The sequence below is a fragment of the Pseudophryne corroboree genome, chromosome 11, assembly GCF_028390025.1.
Source record: "Pseudophryne corroboree isolate aPseCor3 chromosome 11, aPseCor3.hap2, whole genome shotgun sequence".
Taxonomy (NCBI): domain Eukaryota; kingdom Metazoa; phylum Chordata; class Amphibia; order Anura; family Myobatrachidae; genus Pseudophryne; species Pseudophryne corroboree.
Window position 1 is genome coordinate 246,848,757 of NC_086454.1, and position 18,826 is coordinate 246,867,582.

The 18,826-nt window shown below is 47.3% G+C and overlaps 2 pseudogenes; both read left to right on the forward strand.

Annotated features, from left to right (window-relative positions):
- Positions 1-2,808: 2,808 nt before the first annotated feature.
- Positions 2,809-2,928, forward strand: LOC134971462 (5S ribosomal RNA; annotated as a pseudogene).
- Positions 2,929-3,190: 262 nt separating this feature from the next.
- On the forward strand, positions 3,191-3,309 carry LOC134971190 (5S ribosomal RNA; annotated as a pseudogene).
- The last annotated feature ends 15,517 nt before the right edge of the window (positions 3,310-18,826 follow it).

The window sequence follows — 18,826 nt, forward strand, 5'->3', positions numbered from 1 at the left end:
CGCATTTACACTTTCCCTTATACACTTCGTTGTACGCAGCTACAAGTGGTCTTAGTGTAGGATGCAACTGAGTGTTCATACGACCATAAACGGATGTGGTACTTTGTAAAAATGTTATTTTATGAAGTGAAATGCACTTTATTTCTAACTCAACATGACCCCTTATTGTGCAACAAGCAAAGCATAAGAATAAAATATTATCTCTGACACCATCTAAATACAGTTAACCAATCGTTATTTGTTTACATATACAAGTATTAGGCATGACATACTGTAAAGGGAGGTCCACACGTACGAGATGTGTGCTGAGTGATATAGCACAGCTTGCTCAGCACACATACATCTCTCCCCCCGCTCAGCACAGCGGTGAAGTGAGCAACCTGACTAGATTTGGAATGCTTACATGCCAAATCTAGAGCCGGCGATGGCGACGCCCAGGGCCACGCAACCTACACACGGAGCGATGTGTGCTTACCTCCTAAGCAATCTCGTCTGTACCCCCTTAACAATGGGATCAGGTCAGGATCCTTGAGGTTGGGATCACAGTAGTCTAAATACTGTCACTGGAATCCCGACACTACTCGGAATGCTGGCGCTGGGACCCCGGCATTGATCATTATCCTGGCATCGGGATCCTGAACAACGATTTGCCGAACCGGCGGTGAGCTAAGCCGCGGGGGCGGGGAGGGTTAGGCTGCAGGGGGGAGGGTTAGGGTCAGGCTGTGGGGAAGGGAGGGGGTTAGGCAGGAAGGGCAACCTAGGGTTAGGCACCCTCGAGCAAGGTTGGACTCCGGGGTGGGGAGGGTTAGGTTTTGGCTGCGGAAATGGGTGGTTAGGGTTAGGCACCACCAGGGAGGATCAGAGTTGGGCTGCGGGAGGGGTGGTGGTGGGGGGGTTATCTGGGAGGGTCAGGTTACAGAAATGGTGGGTTACAGGGTTTGGGGATTAGAGATAGTATACTCACCTTGTACATGTCGGGACCCTGGGCATAGGGATGTCACTGTCGGTATAATGACTGCCGGCATCCCAAGTGAGGGTTCCCGATACCATCCAAGAACAATAGTCTCCAAATTAAACTACTGTATTTGTTTTATTTTTAGTGTCTTTTATCACTTATCATTCATTTCAATACACATTAAGGGTCATTATTCTTGGAAATTAGGCATTTTTAGTGCCAAAATAAATTTGTACTTGGAAGATCAGGGCTCGTGGCCACCTGTGTATATTTCTGCCATTTCTGGATTACAAAAATCAGCTTATTGATTTATAACACTGGTGTGATTATCATATTACATTTCATTGTTATACCTTTATTCTATACACCTGTATAGAACACGAAAAGGGGATCGAGGCGTGTAATGAATTTCTCAGCAAAGACCATCTCATCACGGAGGAACACAGGATTTTTATATGCGAACTCATGCACTTTATACTGAAACACAATTATTTTAAGTTTCTAGATGGATTTTATCTCCAGATCTGCGGCACAGCTATGGGCACCATTTTTGCACCCAGCTTTGCCAACCTTTTTATGGGACAGTGGGAGAACAAATATGTTTTTACAAACAACCCATATCAGCACAACATCATTTTTTATAAACGGTATATTGATGACATTTTAATCGTATGGGAAGGAGACCAGCCGATTTTTAAAAGATTTTTAACTCACATTTCGGAGAATGATATGAATCTCAGCTTCACGGCCACGGATGACACTGAAAGAATCGAATTCCTGGACCTTGTCTTAACACACTCAGGTAGAGACATCATTACAAGCAACTTCATCAAGAATGTTGACATGAACAGCTATGTGCATTATAAAAGCAACCACCAACAACAGTGGAAGGACAACATCCCGTTCTCTCAATTCAACAGAATAGCACGAAACTGTGGAGCCAGTGAAGACAGAGACAAACAACTCGAGGTGTACCGGGAAAGGTTCAGGGAGAAGGGGTATCCCACTCGACTTCTGGAAGGAGCTACTGCCAGAACAAAGAACCTGAATAGGAGAGACCTCCTCAAATATAAGTCCAAGGAGAACAAAGAAGATACAGTGAAGTTCATCACCACATACAGTAGACACGAGAATCTTATCAAACAAACACTCAAGAAACATTGGCACATCTTACAGATGGATCCTATTTTGAAGGACCACCTCACAAAAGAACCTAGATTGGTCTTTAGGAAATCTCAAAGCCTGAAGGACCTTGTGGCACCCAGCATGCTAAGAAACCCTGAAGCAAGAAACACCATGCCGAAGTGTGTGGGCAGTTTTAAATGTGGCAGATGCAACATTTGTAGATATCTTCACCAAAACAGGAAAACTTTTCTCAATACCAACACCAACAAAGAGTATCGGATTAAACAATTTATTAACTGCAATACAACATCAGTGATCTACCTTCTGGAATGCCCTTGCAAAATGAAGTACATTGGAAAAACTAAGAGGGCACTGAAACTCCGCATCCAAGAACACATCAGGAACGTTAGGAATAAAGTCCTAACGCACGCTGTATCAAGACACTTTCACCAACACCACAATTCCGACCCAGAGGCACTAACCTACAAAGGCATTGAAATGGTATCCCTGGGAGAAAGAGGAGGTGATACATCAAAACTACTGTCTAGAAGAGAGATGTTCTGGATCTACGAATTGAACACCCTGCACCCAGATGGCTTCAATGAAGGATATGAAATTGCACCCTTCCTGTGATGTAAGCTCTTTTTGGATACTAGCCCCTTCCCCCTTCTTTCTCCCCCTATACCTTTCACCTCGGACGTGCCACAAGATCCCTGTCTCCTGAATAATTTTACAGCCATACCACACTGGACATGCCCAACTCCGGCCGATCTTGGAAGCGAAGCAGTGTCTGGGCCTGACCAGTACCTGGCTGGGAGACCCCCAGGGGAGATCAGGTGCTGTAATTTTTCAAAAGGATAGAACAGAGGTTTTAAAAGCAACTGACATCAAATGCCCCACTTTTAATATCCCTTATTGCCTTTTCCTCCTACTTGAATATGCATTTCATTCTTGATAGGTTGATTCTCACCTGGAAACATTTGTTTTCAGTAGTATACTGTTTCCAATACGGTTTTGGCAACTTGTATACGCTTTTCGGACCTTAGCAAGTAGGCCTGATTTCTGTATATATGGATAATTTGGAGCGCAGGCATATTGCTCCCACACTATCATTACAACCATACCACCCTGGGGACGCCCAATACCGTCTGATCTTGGAAGCTAAGCAAGGCTGGGCCCGGCTAGTATAAGGATGGGAGACCTCCTTAGAAGACCGGGTGTTGTAACTTTGGAGAGGCCGGGAGAAATTTTTGCAGGAATGCTCTACTAATTATATGTATATACATTTCGCCACCTGCTCCAGTACTACTTAACCCTTTGATATAAGACCGTCTCTTCATCTGTCCAATTTAGTTCCTTTGGGGTTCTCCCACTCCCACAAAGGACTTTACATCATTATTATTTTTTAAATCACTGTGTTCTAAATTCTAATGCCCTTACTACTATTTCTTCTTCTTTTTCGTATAACTATGTTTTCACACAAAAGTGACACTATTTAAAGCGTATGTATATTTTACTAAATTCGGCTATGGCAACTGTGCCACTTCCATATAAGTTCTCCACCTTGTCATTAATAGTAATATCATTAAATACAGGTATGCAGCACACCTGTTTTTGCTATATACTTATTGTATAGATTTTATATTCACTGTGTTTTGTGGTTCACATTAAAACTGTGCCACTACAAACCCCTGACCCATTTTTTTCTTTTATATATGACTGCATATGGAGAAGCACGAAGTGCTGGCTTGAGGACATTATTCCAGACGAGAAATTGGACTTTGAGAATCTCTATATGTGTATCGGACTCCAAAAACATGGCCGCCGCAACTAATAGGACATTGAGGAACAGCTATGATAAGGACATGGCCTCCGGGAGGACCTTGTTCCCCTACGCACACAGGAACTCGTCCGCCGCATTAAGGATCCCCCAGCAGAGGCGCGGAAGTCTCCCGGCATACGGAGCCGGCGCATGCGCAGTTTGCGTAACAGGACGCCGGATGTGGGGCGGATATGAGGTCACACGGGACCCGGACAGGAAGTCCGCGGCTCTGTGCTATTTTAAGATTTTAAACGTGTTATACTGTATACTAATACCATTTCCTCAACACCTGACATACATTTTTAAATAAGCACATTTCTCTGTGACAGTTTGACTCCCTTTTGCTGCTCTTTATCACTATAATCAATTAACCACAGGAAGTGATGTAAGCACCACTTCCTCCATAGGATTAGTATTTATAGATGACCTGTCTCCAGTCCTTAACTACCCCTTGATGAAGTCCAGACAGGACGAAACGCGTTGGGTGCTGCTTTGATCTATACCTCAACTGTTAAGTTAAGCTATCTTACTCCCTTTTTTCAATTTTTTGCATTTTATATCTCCTTTTTTGACTCTTTTAATCCTATGTGTTTTAATGTCCCATGTACCAATTTTTATGTCAATTGTAATTTTTTAAGCATTTTTATTTACCCCCCTGTGCTTATTATAATATTTTTACTGTATAAAGTTCCACTTTTTTACTCCATCTTTGTTTTAGTACACCACAGTATAAATAAATTTTTTAATTTCTATTGCAACTGCCTATCCTCTGCATCTGATGGACACCAGTGGTCGCCTTTTCAACCTCATCCTTTGTTCATAAATATACCTTTATTCCTATTAAGGTTGGACGTAATTGATTGATAAATGATGCATTACAGTTTACTAGTATTACTAAAACTTGCATTTCTCATAAGCGAGAACCCCAAATGTACCACTAAATCTTTGTATTAAAAATCTCTGTTTGTATCAATATTGTACTTTTTGTAGTTTTATATAGCTATTAAATGCAGTTATATATGCCAAGATGCAAAGAGCCCCGGGCAAGCATTTTTTATTATTATTTTGGGTACCTTTCAGCACAGAACAGCTAGATGTCCCGGTGAAAGTGTGCAAGCTTTGCTCCTGAGTTATCTGATATGAGTTTTTATGTTTTAAAGAAATGTTAGTCAATTAATCTTTCATACGCTATAGAGATTCTCTTTCTTCTTTACAGGTGTTTAACTAGTGGAATCAGGCAATATGGTCTATTTTACATGAAGCTGTGGTAATTAGCTATTTTTTTTATTGCAATTTACCACAGCAATATAGAATGTCCCGCTGCAGCAATTTACAAGGAGCCCTGGGAAAATCCCAATCCTCTGCAGGGGTTTTCTCTGTCACTGGCTGTTTAGCGTTAAAAGTTTAGCCCTCCTCAGTCTGCGCCCTGCCTTACCATTCTCCTCATACAGGAGACTGGACAACATAGGTAAGCAGCAAGAGCAGGGCCATCTTAACAAATGGGCTCACTGGGCAGATGTCTAGGGGCCCACGATTCTAGGGCTCACGATTTTGAGCAGTGGCGAGCTGGTGCCTCCGCAGCTTCTTATGAGGTAGGTATAGGATTATGCTACCCAGCTGCTTTGATTGTGAATTTACACACAATCAGAAAAGACAGGCAGCATTCTTTACCTGCCTCCGAGCCTGCGGCCAGATAGTGAGTGGCTGTCAGCATGCTATTTGGTGGAATACTGGAGCTATTCACCAGAGTGCCGACAGCCATTCACTATACAGAAACATGTGAAGAGACAGCGCGGCACTGCAGAAGTAGTAAGTTATGATTTTTTTTTAAAAAGTGTACAGTATTTCTGTGAGTGGGTGTGTTGGGCCGCGTTGTATTGATTTGTCCAGGGCCTACAATGCTATTAAGACGGCACTGAGTAAGAGTGGTAGTACCTTAGCATAGTGTCAGGTACAAATCTGAATACCAGTCATTCTCCTATAGCAGTCACAGTCCGACAGCTGCTTCCGTGTAGTTAAGAGACCTTAATTATTATGATAAGTGCTCCAACTCTTTATGCTGCTTACCTATGTTGTCCCACGTACATAGGAGGAGGCATACTGTCAAAGTCCAAAAAAAGTTAAAGAAGGCTATTTTAATCTAGACCATAATCCTACATACACTTACAAACATGAGCAAGACATACTTCTGGATATTGCTGTACAGAACAAAACTATTACCATGAAAACGGCATTATCCCTAAAAAATAAGATTTTACTCACCGGTAAATCTATTTCTCGTAGTCCGTAGTGGATGCTGGGTACTCCGTAAGGACCATGGGGAATAGACGGGCTCCATGGAGACTGGGCACTTCTTTAAAGAAAAGATTAGGTACTACATCTGGTGTGCACTGGCTCCTCCCTCTATGCCCCTCCTCCAGACCTCAGTTAGGGAAACTGTGCCCGGAAGAGCTGACATTACAAGGAAAGGATTTGGAATCCAGGGTAAGACTCATACCAGCCACACCAATCACACCGTACAACTCGTGATAACTATACCCAGTTAACAGTATGAACAACAACTGAGCCTCATTAAACTGATGGCTCAGAACAAAAAACCCTATAGTTAAGCAATAACTATATACAAGTATTGCAGAATTCCGCACTTGGGACGGGCTCCCAGCATCCACTACGGACTACGAGAAATAGATTTACCGGTGAGTAAAATCTTATTTTCTCTGACGTCCTAGTGGATGCTGGGTACTCCGTAAGGACCATGGGGATTATACCAAAGCTCCCAAACGGGCGGGAGAGTGCGGATGACTCTGCAGCACCGAATGAGCAAACTCAAGGTCCTCCTCAGCCAAGGTATCAAACTTGTAGAATTTTGCAAACGTGTTTGATCCCGACCAGGTAGCAGCTCGGCAAAGTTGTAAAGCCAAGACCCCTCTGGCAGCCGCCCAAGAAGAGCCCACCTTCCTCGTGGAATGGGCTTTGACTGATTTAGGATGCGGCAGTCCAGCCGCAGAATGTGCAAGCTGAATCGTGCTACAGATACAGCGAGCAATGGTCTGCTTAGAAGCAGGAGCACCCAGCTTGTTGGGTGCATGCAGGATAAACAGCGAGTCAGTTTTTCTGACTCTAGCCGTCCTGGAAACATAGATTTTCAGGGCCCGGACTACATCCAGCAACTTGGAAGCCTCCAAGTCCCGAGTAGCCGCAGGCACCACAATAGGTTGGTTCAAATGAAACGCTGATACCACCTTAGGGAGAAATTGGGGACGAGTCCTTAATTCTGCCCTGTCCATATGGAAGATCAGATAGGGGCTTTTACAGGACAAAGCCGCCAATTCTGACACACGCCTAGCCGAAGCCAAGGCCAAAAGCATGACCACTTTCCACGTGAGATATTTCAACTCCACGGTCTGAAGTGGCTCAAACCAATGTGATTTTAGGAAATCCAACACAACGTTGAGATCCCAAGGTGCCACTGGAGGCACAAAAGGGGGCTGAATATGCAGCACTCCCTTAACAAACGTCTGAACTTCAGGCAGTGAAGCCAGTTCTTTTTGAAAGAAAATAGACAGGGCCGAAATCTGGACTTTAATGGATCCCAATTTTAGGCCCATAGTCACTCCTGACTGTAGGAAGTGCAGAAATCGACCCAGCTGAAATTCTTCTGTTGGGGCCTTCATAGCCTCACACCAAGCAACATATTTTCGCCATATGCGGTGATAATGTTTTGCTGTCACATCCTTCCTAGCTTTTATCAGCGTAGGAATGACTTCATCCGGAATGCCCTTTTCCATCAGGATCCGGCATTCAACCGCCATGACGTCAAACGCAGCCGCGGTAAGTCTTGAAACAGACAGGGCCCCTGCTGTAGCAGGTCCTGTCTGAGAGGCAGAGGCCAAGGGTCCTCTGAGATCATTTCTTGTAGTTCCGGGTACCAAGTCCTTCTTGGCCAATCCGGAACGATGAGTATAGTTCTTACTCCTCTCTTTCTTATTATCCTCAGTACCTTTTGGTATGAGAGGAAAAGGAGGGAACACATAAACCGACTGGTACACCCACGGTGTCACTAGAGCATCCACAGCTATCGCCTGAGGGTCCCTTGACCTGGCGCAATATCTTTTTAGCTTTTTGTTGAGGAGGGACGCCATCATGTCCACCTGTGGCCTTTCCCAACGATTTACAATCAGCTGGAAGACTTCTGGATGAAGTCCCCACTCTCCCGGGTGGAGGTCGTGCCTGTTGAGGAAGTCTGCTTCCCAGTTGTCCACTCCCGGAATGAACACTGCTGACAGTGCTATCACGTGATTTTCCGCCCATCGGAGAATCCTTGTGGCTTCTGCCATCGCCATCCTGCTTCTTGTGCCGCCCTGTCGGTTTACATGGGCGACCGCCGTGATGTTGTCTGACTGAATCAGCACCGGCTGGTTTTGAAGCAGGGGTTTTGCCTGACTTAGGGCATTGTAAATGGCCCTTAGTTCCAGAATATTTATGTGTAGGGAAGCCTCCTGACTCGACCATTGTCCTTGGAAGTTTCTTCCCTGAGTGACTGTCCCCCAATCTCGGAGGCTTACATCCGTGGTCACCAGGACCCAGTCCTGTTTGCCGAATCTGCGGCCCTCGAGAAGATGAGCGCTCTGCAGCCACCACAGCAGAGACACCCTGGCCCTCGGGGACAGGGTGATCAGCCGATGCATCTGAAGATGCGATCCGGACCACTTGTCTAACAGATCCCACTGAAAGATCCTTGCATGGAACCTGCCGAATGGAATTGCCTCGTAAGAAGCTACCATCTTTCCCAGGACTCGCGTGCAGTGATGCACCGACACCTGTTTTGGTTTCAGGAGGTCTCTGACCAGAGATGACAACTCCTTGGCCTTCTCCTCCGGGAGAAAAACCTTCTTCTATTCTGTGTCCAGAATCATACCCAGGAACAGCAGACGCGTCGTAGGAACCAGCTGCGACTTTGGGATATTCAGAATCCAGCCGTGCTGTTGTAGCACTTCCTGAGCTAGTGCTACTCCGACCAACAACTGCTCCCTGGACCTCGCCTTTATAAGGAGATCATCCAAGTACGGGATAATTATAACTCCCTTCTTTCGAAGGAGTATCATCATTTTGGCCATTACTTTGGTAAATACCCTCGGTGCCGTGGACAGACCAAACGGCAACGTCTGGAATTGATAATGGCAGTCCTGTACCACAAAATGGAGGTACACCTGGTGAGGTGGGTAAATGGGGACATGTAGGTAAGCATCCTTGATGTCCAGTGATACCATGTAATCCCCCTCTTCCAGGCTTGCAATAACCGCCCTGAGCGATTCCATTTTGAACTTGAACTTCCTTATATAAGTGTTCAAGGATTTCAAATTTAGAATGGGTCTCACCGAACCGTCTGGTTTCGGTACCACAAACATTGTGGAATAGTAACCCCGTCCCTGTTGAAGGAGGGGAACTTTGATTATCACCTGCTGGAGATACAGCTTGTGAATTGCCGCCAGTACTACCTCCCTGTCCTGGGGAGTAGCTGGCAAGGCTGATTTGAGGTAACGGCGAGGGGGAGATGTCTCGAACTCCAGCTTGTATCCCTGAGATACCACTTGTAGAACCCAGAGATCCACCTGTGAGCGAACCCACTGGTCGCTGAAGTTCCGGAGACGGGCCCCCACCGCACTTGGCTCCACATGTGGAGCCCCAGCGTCATGCGGTGGACTTAGTGGAAGCAGGGGAGGATTTTTGTACTTGGGAACTGGCTGTATGGTGCAGCTTTTTCCCTCTACCCCTGCCTCTGGGCAGAAAGGACGCGCCTCTAACTCGCTTGCCTTTCTGAGGCCGAAAGGACTGTACTTGATAATACGGTGCTTTCTTAGGCTGTGAGGGAACCTGAGGTAAAAAAGTCGACTTCCCAGTGTCACAACTGAGGGCCTGAGCTGACGGAAGGCAGCCTCAGTTGTAGGGGCTGAGATGTACCGGAACCTGGGAGGTTGTATCAGACCCCTGGACATGTAAGTAACATGAAGAGAAACCGCCCGAAGGCGTGACCACGACAACTTGAGTAAAAGTCAATGATATTTATTTATGACAAACTCCATGCATCACAGTAGCAGTAAAAAGAAACATAAAAATCAGCAGAGAAATAATAATACAGTTCCTGGGTACTACAGGGTGGCAGGGGCCACAGAGCTCTGGTGGTATGAGACAGTTCTTATTATCTGCAAGTTGGAAAGTCCTTACCAGGCTCAACTGTAGCAATGAGGAAAGCCCAGGGTCGTACCAGCTGGTGTTCCAGGGAAAGCTGGACTGCTGTAGATAAAATGCTGCTGTGGGTATTGGTTAGAACCAGACAGGTGTTGGCACGGAGTGGATACTGGCTGGAACCAGTTAAATAATAAATAAAGCTTGAGAGCGATGCAATATAGATGAAATGTAGAATTTGAGAGCGGAGAAATAATAATACCGGTGGAGAGTGGTAAACTGCAGAAAGGACACCGGCCCTTTAAGAGAAGCTGTACACTGCTGGAAGCTGAGCTGGAAGCAGGTGATGTTGTAGCTGGAAACAGGTGAGTCCAGAATGGATCGGAGAGTCAGGCTACACCGCAGATGGAATGCTGGTGCGGGTCTCTATAGCAGAAGTCTGGAGACAGGAGCTGGAACCTGGAAGACATTCACAGAAGAGAGACAAACTGGAACTAGGTTTGACAACCAAAGCACTGACGCCTTCCTTGCTCAGGCACAACCTATTTATACCTGCAGCAAGGAAGGCGTTGGCTAGGCAATTATGCAAATTAATAATACTGACAACGGATTGGTAGGAATGATCAGCTGACAGAATCCAAGATGGCTGCGCCCATGCAGACACTTGGAGGGAAGTTTGGATTGTAATCCATGTGGTCTGGAAAACAGTAATGGCGGCGCCGGCCACCGGAGACAGGAGACGCCAGGCTGACAGATGCACATCCGACCACGCGGACACAGCGGAGGCCGCGGCTGACGTAATCGCCACTCTGAATGCAGAAGCTCAGGGGCGGCGGCGGAGACCGCGGGAGACGCCATGCCAGATGTATAAGGCGTTACTGTGACTGCGTCCAGAGAGACAGGAGAGGATGCGGGAATGTGCACATCAGGATAACAGATGGGATCCGGTCCTGGAGCGCTGAGCCAGCCTTAGGAGGCATCTGATAGGTAAGAAATGGCGTCCAGATACCCGGATCGTGACAGCACCCCCCCCTTTAGGAGTGGCCCCAGGACACTTCTTTGGCTTTTGAGGAAACTTGGAATGGAATCTCCGGACCAAGGCAGGAGCATGGACATCAGAAGCATTGGTCCATGAACGTTCCTCAGGGCCATAACCCTTCCAATCAATAAGATACTGAAGTTGACCGTAACGGTGACGTGAGTCCAGGATCTTGGCTACTTCATACTCAACGCCTCGTTGAGTTTGGACTTTCGGAGTTGGAGGAAGTGAGGAATGAAACCGATTCAAGATTAACGGTTTCAACAGGGAAACATGGAATGTCCTGGGTATCTTTAAGAAGGGAGGCAACTGGAGTCTGTAAGCAACAGGATTGATGACTTGATCAATTTTAAAAGGACCGATGTAGCGAGGTGCAAACTTCATACTGGGAACTCTTAACCTCAAATTCTTCGTGGATAACCATACCCGATCACCCACCTTGAGAGCAGGAACTGCTCGACGCTTCTTATCCGCAAACTTCTTGTACCTGAACGATGCCTTGAGCAGAGCTGATCGTACGCTCTTCCAGATATTGGCAAACTGATGCAAGGTGATATCCACTGCGGGAACAGAAGTTGCTGGAAGCGGTTGGAACTCAGGGACTTTAGGGTGGAATCCAAAGTTGGTGAAGAATGGTGTTGAAGAAGATGAAGAATGATACTGGTTGTTATGACAGAACTCGGCCCAGGGAAGTAATTGAACCCAGTCATCTTGAGAGGAGGACACATAGATGCGGAGGAAGGACTCCAAGTCCTGATTCACCCTCTCAGTTTGACCATTGGTCTGAGGATGGTAAGCCGTGGAAAACTTTAGCTTGACTTGGAGGACTTGACATAAACTTCGCCAGAATTTGGCTGTGAATTGAACTCCTCGATCTGAGATAATTTCTTCTGGAAGACCGTGGAGTCGAAAGATCTCTTGTATGAATACTTGAGCCAACTTGGAAGCTGACGGAAGACCGGTGAGAGGAATGAAGTGTGCCATCTTGGTGAACCGGTCAACTACCACCCAGATGGTATTAAACTTGTTGCACATGGGCAAATCTGTAATAAAATCCATCGACAAATGGGTCCATGGTCGACGGGGAACAGATAGTGGAACCAGTTGCCCCGCAGGCGACTGGCGGGATACTTTATGTTGAGCACACTTTGGGCAAGATGCAATAAACTCCAAAACGTCCTTTTTCAGAGTTGGCCACCAATAGGACCTAGAGATAAACTCCAGGGTTTTTTGGATACCTGTATGTCCGGCAAAGCGGGAAGCATGGGCCCAATGCATGAGCTTCTTCCTTAGTGTCGGCTTCACAAAACTTTTCCCTGATGGGGGCGTAGAGTCCATCCCTACCGTGGAGAATGCCAACGGATTTATAATAGGATGCTTGTCTGAAGACTCTGACTCATTTTCTTGCTCCCATGAGCGGGAAAGGGCATCGGCCTTGCGATTCTGAGAGCCCGGACAGAACTGGAGTTTAAAGTCGAACCTGGAAAAGAAAAGTGCCCATCTGGCCTGACGAGGGTTGAGACATTGTGCGCCTTTCAGATATAGAAGGTTCTTGTGGTCTGTAAGGATGGTGATTGAATGAGAAGCTCCCTCCAACAGATATCTCCACTCCTCTAGAGCGAGCTTGATGGCTAGCAACTCCTGGTCGCCAATGGCATAGTTGCGCTCCGCTGGGGAGAACTTCCGTGAGAAGAAACTGCAAGGATGTAAATGGCCATCTTTAGCCCTCTGGGATAACACCGCTCCTACTCCAACGGAGGAGGCATCCACCTCTAAGATGAAAGGAGAGTCGATGTCAGGCTGTTTCAGGACAGGCGCAGAGATGAACCTCTGTTTTAAAAGATGAAAAGCTTGCATGGCTTCTTCAGACCACTTGGACGGGTTAGCACCCTTCTTGGTGAAAGCAGTAATAGGCGCCACAATGGTGGAAAAGTCTCGTATAAACTTTCGGTAATAATTGGCGAACCCTAAGAACCTCTGGACCCCTTTGAGGGTTAAGGGTACCGGCCAATTCTGGATTGCTTGTAGTTTCTCAGGATCCATCTCTAGTCCGGAACCGGACACAATGTACCCTAGAAACGGAATGGACTTGACTTCAAAGACGCATTTCTCTAATTTGCAATAGAGATGATTGACACGGAGACGGGACAGAACCTCCTTTACCCAAAAACGATGTTCCTCTAAATTGTTGGCAAAAATGAGGATATCATCTAGATAAACCACGACATGACGGTATAGAATGTCTCTGAAGATCTCATTGACGAAATGCTGGAAGACAGCTGGAGCATTGCTCAATCCGAAGGGCATGACGAGGTACTCATAATGTCCGTCACGGGTGTTAAATGCGGTCTTCCACTCGTCACCCTCACGGATCCGGATGAGATTGTATGCACCTCTCAAGTCCAGCTTTGTAAAGATGGTAGCACCGCTAACTCTGTCAAAGAGCTCAGTAATCAGGGGTAAAGGATAGCGGTTCTTGATGGTAATGTCGTTCAAACCTCTGTAGTCGATGCACGGCCGCAGACCACCATCCTTCTTTTTTACAAAAAAGAAGCCTGCGCCGGCTGGAGAAGAAGAAGGTCGAATGAACCCCTTTGCTAGGTTCTCTTTAATGTATTCCTCCATAGAATGCGTCTCGGGCAGAGACAACGGATAAGTTCGGCCTCGAGGTGGAACCTTCCCTGGAACGAGATCAATCGGGCAGTCCCATTCTCTATGAGGAGGAAGGATATCAGCAGAAGCTTTACTGAACACATCTGTGAAATCTTGATATGGAGGAGGTGGAACATCAGACGACCTGGGGGAGGAAGAACAGACAGGCAACACTTTAAACAAACATGTCTCAGCACAGGAGGAACCCCATGCCAGGATTTGCGTAGTCGTCCAATCAATTGTAGGATTGTGAAGACGGAGCCATGGAAGGCCCAGGACCACAGGATGTGTAGCTCTTGGAATCACTAAAAGTGAAATAAGTTCGGAATGAAGAACTCCCACTCTCAGACAAACTGGTAGAGTCCTTAGAGCAATAACTGTATCAAAAATTTTACTGCCATCCACGGCAGTTAAGGAAAAGGAGGAAGGAAGTCTCTCGGTGGGTAGGGACCACCGTTTAACATAGGCTTCGGTAATAAAGTTCCCAGCTGCTCCGGAATCCAGGAGGGCAATGACGTTCTGATAACGTTGAGCAACTTGAAGCGAGACTGGGAGATTACAATCTTGAGGAGATGGAGAGGAGATCATTACTCCTAGCCGGCCCTCTCCTTGGCGAGCTAGGATTTGGAGTTTTCCCGGACGTTTGGGACAGGCATTAATAGTGTGAGACGGAGCTGCACAATACAGACAGAGAGACTCAGAGAGACGTCTTCGGCGCTCAGCAGGAGTTAAACGGGAACAGCCAATTTGCATGGGTTCATCTTTAGTTGGTGACAGTTGGCGAGGAGGAGGAGCAGAAGATTTTGGAGCAGATGATCTTCCACGCTCAATTGCTCTCTCTCTGAAACGTAAGTCAACTTTTGTACAAAGTGAGATTAGCTCATCTAACTTGGAGGGTAAGTCTCTGGTAGCTAACTCATCTTTAATACGCTCGGATAAACCATGCCAGAATGCAGCATACAGGGCCTCGTCGTTCCATGCCAGTTCAGATGCCAGGATCTGGAACTGTATAAGATATTGGCCCTCATTCCGAGTTGATCGGTCGCAAGGCGAATTTAGCAGAGTTACACACGCTAAGCCGCCGCCTACTGGGAGTGAATCTTAGCTTCTTAAAATTGCGACCGATGTATGCGCAATATTGCGATTACTAACTACTTAGCAGTTTCAGAGTAGCTTCAGACTTACTCTGACGTCACAAACACACCCAGCGTTCGCCCAGGCACTCCCACCGTTTCTCCGGCCACTCCTGCGTTTTTCCTGGAAACGGTAGCGTTTTCAGCCACACGCCCCTGAAACGCCGTGTTTCCGCCCAGTAACACCCATTTCCTGTCAATCACATTACGATCGCCGGAGCGAAGAAAAAGCCGTGAGTAAAAATACTTTCTTCATAGTAAAGTTACTTGGCGCAGTCGCAGTGCGAACTTTGCGCATGCGTACTAAGCGGATTTTCACTGCGATGCGATGAAAAATACCGAGCGAACAACTCGGAATGAGGGCCATTGTCCTACAGTATGTGATCCCTGGCGTAAACGGAGAATCTCAGACGAAGCTGAAGTTACCCGGCCTGGCTCGTCGAAGATGCGCCTGAATGTTGACACGAATGCAGTGTAAGAAGATAGCAGGGTGTCGGACCTCTCCCATAACGGTGATGCCCAGTCAAGGGCTGAGCCACTGAGAAGAGAGATGATGTAGGCAATTTTTGTTCGGTCACTGGGAAAATTGCCAGGTTGTAGCTCAAACTGAATCTCACACTGGTTGAGAAATCCCCTGCAGAATCTTGGAGATCCGTCAAATTTTGCTGGCGTTGGAAGATGAAGACGTGGAGCAGAAACGGGTAAGGTGGGTGGGGTTATAGTTGGAGTCACTGTGGTTGACGCCCCAGATGCGCCTGATCCACGGAGAGTTGTCTGAATCCCATCCAGCCGAGTAGAGAGATCCTGGAGACAGCGGATGATGTGGCCCTGTGCAGCCTCCTGATGTTCAAGTCGGGCTGCCAGTTCTTGCATCGGCCTGGCCGCTTGATCCTGGTCTCTGGCTGGATTCATTTGGTCAGTGCTTACTGTCACAACTGAGGGCCTGAGCTGACGGAAGGCAGCCTCAGTTGTAGGGGCTGAGATGTACCGGAACCTGGGAGGTTGTATCAGACCCCTGGACATGTAAGTAACATGAAGAGAAACCGCCCGAAGGCGTGACCACGACAACTTGAGTAAAAGTCAATGATATTTATTTATGACAAACTCCATGCATCACAGTAGCAGTAAAAAGAAACATAAAAATCAGCAGAGAAATAATAATACAGTTCCTGGGTACTACAGGGTGGCAGGGGCCACAGAGCTCTGGTGGTATGAGACAGTTCTTATTATCTGCAAGTTGGAAAGTCCTTACCAGGCTCAACTGTAGCAATGAGGAAAGCCCAGGGTCGTACCAGCTGGTGTTCCAGGGAAAGCTGGACTGCTGTAGATAAAATGCTGCTGTGGGTATTGGTTAGAACCAGACAGGTGTTGGCACGGAGTGGATACTGGCTGGAACCAGTTAAATAATAAATAAAGCTTGAGAGCGATGCAATATAGATGAAATGTAGAATTTGAGAGCGGAGAAATAATAATACCGGTGGAGAGTGGTAAACTGCAGAAAGGACACCGGCCCTTTAAGAGAAGCTGTACACTGCTGGAAGCTGAGCTGGAAGCAGGTGATGTTGTAGCTGGAAACAGGTGAGTCCAGAATGGATCGGAGAGTCAGGCTACACCGCAGATGGAATGCTGGTGCGGGTCTCTATAGCAGAAGTCTGGAGACAGGAGCTGGAACCTGGAAGACATTCACAGAAGAGAGACAAACTGGAACTAGGTTTGACAACCAAAGCACTGACACCTTCCTTGCTCAGGCACAACCTATTTATACCTGCAGCAAGGAAGGCGTTGGCTAGGCAATTATGCAAATTAATAATACTGACAACGGATTGGTAGGAATGATCAGCTGACAGAATCCAAGATGGCTGCGCCCATGCAGACACTTGGAGGGAAGTTTGGATTGTAATCCATGTGGTCTGGAAAACAGTAATGGCGGCGCCGGCCACCGGAGACAGGAGACGCCAGGCTGACAGATGCACATCCGACCACGCGGACACAGCGGAGGCCGCGGCTGACGTAATCGCCACTCTGAATGCAGAAGCTCAGGGGCGGCGGCGGAGGCCGCGGGAGACGCCATGCCAGATGTATAAGGCGTTACTGTGACTGCGTCCAGAGAGACAGGAGAGGATGCGGGAATGTGCACATCAGGATAACAGATGGGATCCGGTCCTGGAGCGCTGAGCCAGCCTTAGGAGGCATCTGATAGGTAAGAAATGGCGTCCAGATACCCGGATCGTGACACCCAGCTGTTGCTGTGGATACGAGGTCCGAAAGACCGTCCCCAAACAATTCCTCACCCTTATAAGGCAAAATTTCCATGTGCCTTTTAGAGTCAGCATCACCTTTCCACTGCCGAGTCCAGAATACTCTCCGGGCAGAAATGGACATTGCATTAATTCTAGATGCCAGCCGGCAAATGTCCCTCTGTGCATCTCTCATATATAAGACTACGTCTTTAATATGCTCTATGGTTAGCAATATAGTGTCCCTGTCCAGGGAATCAATGTTATCAGACAGGGAATCAGACCACGCTGCTGCAGCACTACACATCCATGCTGAAGCAATAGCAGGTCTCAGTATAGTACCTGAGTGTGTATACACAGACTTCAGGATAGCCTCCTGCTTTCTATCTGCAGGCTCCTTTAAGGCGGCCGTATCCTGAGAAGGCAGTGCCACCTTTTTTGATAAGCGTGTGAGCGCCTTGTCCAGCTTAGGGGATGTTTCCCAGCGTAACCTATCCGTTGGCGGGAAAGGGTACGCCATTAGTAACCGCTTAGAAATTACTAGTTTCTTATCTGGGGAACCCCACGCTTCTTCACACAATTCATTTAACTCATCAGATGGGGGAAAAGTCACTGGCTGCTTTTTCTCCCCAAACATAATACCCTTTTTTGTGGTAACCGGGTTAATGTCAGAAATGTGCAACACATTTTTCATTGCCGTAATCATGCATCGGATGGCCCTTGTGGATTGTACATTTGTCTCATCCTCGTCGACACTGGAGTCAGACTCCGTGTCGACATCTGTGTCTGCCATCTGAGGTAGCGGGCGTTTTTGAGCCCCTGATGGCCTCTGAGACACTTGGGCAGGCGCGGGCTGAGATGCCGGCTGTCCCAAAGCTGTTACGTCATCAAACCTTTTATGCAAGGAGTTGACACTGTCGGTTAATACCTTCCACATATCCATCCACTCTGGTGTCGGCCCCGCAGGGGGCGACATCACACTTATCGGCTCCTGCTCCGCCTCCACGTAAGCGTCCTCATCAAACATGTCGACACAGCCGTACCGACACACCGCACACACACACACACACACACACACACACACACACACACACACACACACACACACACACAGGGAATGCTCTGACTGAGGACAGGACCCCACAAAGTCCTTTGGGGAGACAGAGAGAGAGTATGCCAGCACACACCACAGCGCTATATAACCAGGGATTTACACTAAAGTGAGTGATTTTTCCCTATAGCAGCTTATTATACACAGTTTGCGCCTAAATTTAGTGCCCCCCCTCTCTTTTTTACCCTTGAAGCCTGGAAACTGCAGGGGAGAGCCTGGGGAGCTGCCTTCCAGCAGAGCTGTGAAGAGAAAATGGCGCCCGTGTGCTGAGGAAGATAGCCCCGCCCCTTTCTCGGCGGACTTCTCCCGCTTTTTTATATGCTTTATGGCGGGGGATTATGCACATATACAGTTTATAAGCTGTATTATGTGCTATTTAGCCATGGAAGGTACTCTAATTGCTGCCCAGGGCGCCCCCCCCAGCGCCCTGCACCCATCAGTGACCGGAGTGTGTGGTGTGCAGAGGGAGCAATGGCGCACAGCTGCAGTGCTGTGCGCTACCTTCATGAAGACCGGAGTCTTCAGCCGCCGATTTTCAACTTCTCTTCTTCTGGCTCTGCAAGGGG